Raw genomic sequence first — 6000 nt, forward strand, 5'->3', positions numbered from 1 at the left:
TATTGAACGTTTGTTCGTTTATGATCTTTGACGAACAGATTTGTTAGATTAGTTTTTGTAGCGGATGTTCGTCCGATAGATTTTTCTTTTTTTGTTTATTTTTGTCTAGGGACCTATTCGTAATTATTTTCTTCGCAGATAAGTCCTTGTTCTTCAAACGGTCACAACTTTTTGCCCATTTGTCCAAATCCAATAAAACCAATGCCAAATTCTTCGTTATGATCCCCTCTATCCAGATAACCAACTTAAACATATTTTTGAAAGTTTAAAATTTGGTTTCAAACAGATTTGAATTTGAATTTCTTTTGATCATAACTTGAGTTTCGTAATTCCGATTTGGTTGATTCTTTTTGCAAATCAAAGTTCTTGACTTAAACTTTCTGTTAAGATCTTTTTCTTTGGTTTTCTTTGCATCTTCATGCTTGAGTGCTTATATATGCTATTGTTTGTCTATGATAGATTTTTCGGAGTGCGAAGCTTGCTACTACGAATCTCTAGGGTTTTCCCAATGTCAGCAAGGCAAGTTACACTTTGATCATACCCTTTTATTACCCAGTTTTTATGCATTAGTTACACCCTCAAACATTGCATGAGTAGGATTGGGAACATGTGGTTATTGTTATGTAGTTGATGAGGTAGGAACCTCATACCTTTGATCACCCGAGAATATACGTTATGCTCATATTGCTTAGCCATGCACGTAGACGGGGATTGGTATGTGAGAATCATGCAAGTTGTGAGAGATATTAACTAAGAGAAACTTAAGGTGGTTACTTTAATACATATCTGGGTGGATTGGTTGTGGGCACCGGGGGAATCTAGTGTTGTCCTAGAAGATCCCGGGGTACCCGTGTGATCATCCTATGGAATGCCACCCAGACTCAAAGGGATCATAAGATTATTCATGCTCAGAAACTTTCGTGTGCAACCACAAGCCATTATGGGCTCTGGCATAGTTGAGTAAGTTGTGGGAATCCTTTTCATGATGGGCTAGTAGATGTAGGGGAATTGTAGGTGTACCGGCCTATCTATCGGTTAAGGGGACCTCTTTAGAAAGGCTATGTCTCGATCTTCTGATCATGGATGCGACCGAGTCTTGTGGGAAAAAATGCGCAAACCTCTGCAGAGTGTACAAACTAATCATGATTAGCCGTGTCCCCGGTTATGGACAATTTTGAGTATCTGGTATTTGAGTTATTGGTTGATCTCATCACTTTACTTAATAAATTTGTTGGGTTGCTAATATTATTATTGATGCTTGATTAATTTTAGGATTGAGTTGGGGTTACCTTCTCAATAATGGTATAAACTTGGTAGTAAAATAAAATCCATTCCTTTGCTGTAGGGAAAAATTAGCTTTATGCAAATGTGAACTTAGAGCCTCCACCAGCCAAATATGCATGTAGTGATAGCTATTGTTCATCATTGTTCTATAGTGTGATCTTGCCAGCATGTTCCATGTGCTGACCTACATGGCTGCAACGTCTCATGTTGCAGAATTTTCAGACGAGGATTAAGGTGCGACAGGTCATTGTCTTGCACTCGGTTTTTGCTGTGGAGTAGGATGGACTCATTTACCTTCGAAGCTTCCGCATTTATTTTATTAGATGGCCTTCAGCCATATTATTGTAATAATTACTCTTTATGAGGACCTCGATGTAATAAGTGTGTGATTGAATTCTGTTACAATTCCTCTAGTATTGTGTGTGTCAACATATCGATCCAGGGATGACACTGCACAGAGACTACGGTTCATTGGGCTCGGGTCGTAGTGCCACGACTCGTGGTCCATCGTCGCCCTGAGGCCACCCGCTCCAGGCCATCCCCTTGGCTGCACCGACCCTCCACTGCCGCTGCATCGCCCCATCGGGTCCTAACGAGCGTGGCACGCGGTTCCTGCTGCTGTCCTAATGTCTTCCCCGTCGTCGGCCCGATCCGTGCGTTGCTACTGCGTCACCCCTTCGGGCCCTAGCGTCGCGAAATGCAGTCCACTTCACCGTCCACGCGTGCCGATTTCTGTGTGGTATGCGCCACACCGCCTTCCTAGGAGCGGGAGCGCCACCGTCCGCGCCGGTCTTCGCCATACTGTCGGGTTCTTCCTCGCCTACTTCGAGCACCGTCGTCGCACTCCTAACCTAGTGGCCGCCGCCTCCTTAGGCCGTCACCGTCGCTCTTCTTCCCGGTCCACGACGACTACCTAGACACCGACCACCCCGACTCGACATCGACCATGGCATCCCTCGCACGACTACCTCAATCACGACTACACCAATCTACGCTCTCGGCTACATCGACATCGGCACAAAGGGCTATTGCATTGCTTGAGCAACCTCGTCGGTTTTCACTCCAGCCACGACTTGCGCGATACATCGACCGTTACGACCGTGGGGGGTGTCCATCAGCTTACCTTTGGATTCTCCTCCGGTCTCACCGTCTGCGTCGCTATCGTTGGGACTGCGGGGGATGTTGAGTATCATTGTTATTTAGGAAACATATGATAGTGTAGTATTTATTCTGCCTTGTCTTGTACTCCAAGATGACCATGTACTCCTATATATATGCCCAAGAGGCTCAAGCAATAAACAAGCGATTCCACCAATCCTTCTCTATCCCTTCTAACAACCACCCGATCAAAAAACAACGCCCAAATCGAAATAAATAATGTCGAGCCATAGGACGCATATATAGTACCCAATGTCCCAATCTATAGGGTCCCATGAACAGTAACCAATCTATTTCTACAATATTTGGTCTGGGTTGTTCATTGTAGATCAATGGCCATGTTACGACATGACATGCCATGGGCATGTCGCTGGATCTCGTTTCCCTCGTCGACCGTCTTTTTTTACTATACACAGTAGGGTAAAAACCCGCTACAATTTTTTAGAGGTATTATCACTGTAAGTCATAGAACTTGTGCTCGATGTTCAGTTTGATTTTAAAACTTATAAAGTATGAAATTGTGGTCACTTAACTTGTCTTAGAGTGCAAATACGGTGCTTCTGCTCGTATCAGGACGTACGGCCTGCACAAGTGACCTATCAGTGCAACATAGGTCCACCTGTTGGTGGTTGGAAACGTTTTTTTGCAGATAAGTCTTGTGCTTTTTATTTATTCACGTACAAAATCAGTCAAATAAAATGAAAAAAAACTGCAATTAATGGGATTCAAACACATGATGTAAAGGTAAGTGAATTGCACAGATAACCACTAGACCACACGCGCCGGACGCTTAATGGGCACAACTAAACATTGCTATATTATATACGAGGACCAATGACCTCCTGGTCAAACCTCGCGCGTGCATGGGCTAAGCAGCAGACCATGTTACACTTTGTGCGTGGGACAAACAACGTTTATGTTGTTAGTTCTCGCAATTTCATTCTTTTGAATAATTTGAATTGCCTACCACATGTGTCATGTGGTTAAAGTTTTTATGTTGTTAGTTCTTATGTCATGTATATCCAAAACTAAATTTATGATTTTACGGGCTTTTCTTCGATAATAGTGAAACTTTTCATCGTGAGGAAGATTGTTAAGATTACTTACTATATTTAGGTTGAATTGGCACCTATCCCTAGATAATAAGAGGGTAAGTAAGACTACAAATTTGCACACAGTAACTAACTTTAAAAATAGGTTCCCCACAGAAGAAAATTTATATATTGCTGGCTGGATTTGGGGCTCATATTTATCTATAAGAAAAATAAAATCAAGTATATCATTAGCTAATTGACGATACTTACACTCAAACTGCAATTGCTAAAAGGATATCTAAACAATGTAAATGCAAAGACAACATAAAGAAAACACAAGATACATTAGAATGTAAGTTGTTAAAATTTTGAAAAAAAGAATGTAAGATTTTTTTACATAAATAAAAGAATATTGGGTAACAAAGGTTTGGGTCCCTTTATAGTACCGAGCATCATCATGGTTCAGTGGTTAGCCCATGCGCATGCATCGAGCGACCAACATGACAAAGGTTTGAACTGCGGGGCTCCTATTTTTTGTTTAGATTTTAATTTTAATTTGTACTATCTTCAAATCAAGGACATATGAAATATAGTTGTAACACTTAGACGTGAACCAGTGTCAGCCTAGTGGTTGCCCATGTTAGGCCCTAAGTAGGCGATCGTGGGATCGATCCACATCGGCAACATGTTCTTCATTTTAATTGACCAATTTTGTACGGAAATAAATAAAATGCACATGAGTCATCTATAAAAAAATGTTTCAAGCCACTGACAGGTGGACCTATGCCTCGCTGGCAGGCCATATATGCAAGCCATACGTTTAGATACAAGAGGAAGCACCGTATTTAAACATGAGGACAAGTTATATGACCACAATTTCGTATTTTGCAAGTTTTAGAGCCAAACTAAACATCGAGCGCAAGTTATATGACTCCCAGTGACATTCACTTTTTTTAAATAAAATTACAGTAATATGTCTTACAAGGCTTAAAATTACAGTAAATATGTCTTACAAGGCTTGAGCTAAGCCTCAGAGAAAGATAAGAAGAAAGAAGAAAGAAAGAATAAAAAGGAAAACAAAAGAAAATGAATGAAAGCTAAGAAGATGAAGTTGGAGGAAATCTCAATCCCAAGAAAGTAACGAAGAAGACCAAGATCAGACATAAGAAACTGCTCATTGAGATGGGCCTTGACAAAGGCAGTGTACTCAAGATCATCACTAGTGAAGATCATGTCATCAACATATAGAGAAAGAAGAGTGCGACCGCGAGCAGAAAGGTGGACAAACAGTGCTAGATCACAAACAGAGGCAAACACACTCAAACCAAGCGCAGGGGTAGGGCTAAAAAAAAGCTCGAAGCTCGTGAGCTAAATGAGTACCTCGTGACTCGGCTCGAATCAACTCAAACTCGAAGAATAACGAGTCGAGCCGAGCTTTAGTTTAAGACCGTTTATAGACCAAGTTAAACGAGCCAATCTCACGAGTACTCGTGTAACTTGTTAGGCTCGGCACAAAAGATCAGCTACTCTCAATACAAAAAAGATCAGCCACTCAGCACCTTATGTCCCAGGCGCACAACACAAGGCCTAGCCGTTGAAGGCCCAGCCGTCTAGGAGACTCATGTGTTACAAGGAAATTACTATTATTTAGTGATATATATGTTCAATATATACATAATCATATTTTTAATATTTGATGGTTTTATGTTCATATCTTTAACGAGCTTAACAAGCTAAACGAGCCAGCTCGCGAGTTATACGAGTCGAGCCAATCCTGGATTTGAGCTCGTTATAATAACTAGTCGAGTCGAGCTAGCTCGTTAATGAAACGAGCTCTACCGAGTCGAGCCGAGCTGGCTCGACTCGGCTTGAATTCCAGCCCTATGCAGGGGGCTTACCTAAGACCATAGAGAGAGCGACGAAGACGACAAACCATGCCATTAGGAACAGAATACCCAGGTGGTGGCTGCATACAAACCTCCTCACGCAACTCACCATTAAGAAAGGCATTCTTAACATCAAACTGAGATGCAGACCAATGACGAACAAAGGCCACGGCGAGAAGTGTGCGGATAGTGGTCATATGGGCCACATGAGCAAATGTCTCATCATAATCACAACCATGCTCTTGCTGAAAGCCACAAGCCACAATACAAGCTTTATAACGCTCAAGAGAACCATCAGAGCGAGTCTTAATCTTATAGACCCACTTACAAGTGATGGGATGCACATGGGGAGAAAGAGAAACCATATCCCACGTGCCAGTGCGCTCAAGTGCAACAATCTCCTCTGCCATCGCAAACTTCCATGCAGGATGAACAACATCATCGCGATAAGTGGTAGGCTCAAGTATAGCCAAAAAACCATATCGGGAAGGAGAATAGCGGCGAGGAGAAGGACAAGGCCGAGCCCGGAGACCATAAGTCGGTTGAGAAGAGGAAGACGACACACTAGAAGTAGATGGCGCATTAGTGGATGCATCCACAACACGTGGACGATGAGTGTAATGGAAAGGAAAAGAGGG

The sequence above is a fragment of the Triticum urartu genome, chromosome 3 (assembly GCF_003073215.2).
Source record: "Triticum urartu cultivar G1812 chromosome 3, Tu2.1, whole genome shotgun sequence".
Classification (NCBI taxonomy): domain Eukaryota; kingdom Viridiplantae; phylum Streptophyta; class Magnoliopsida; order Poales; family Poaceae; genus Triticum; species Triticum urartu.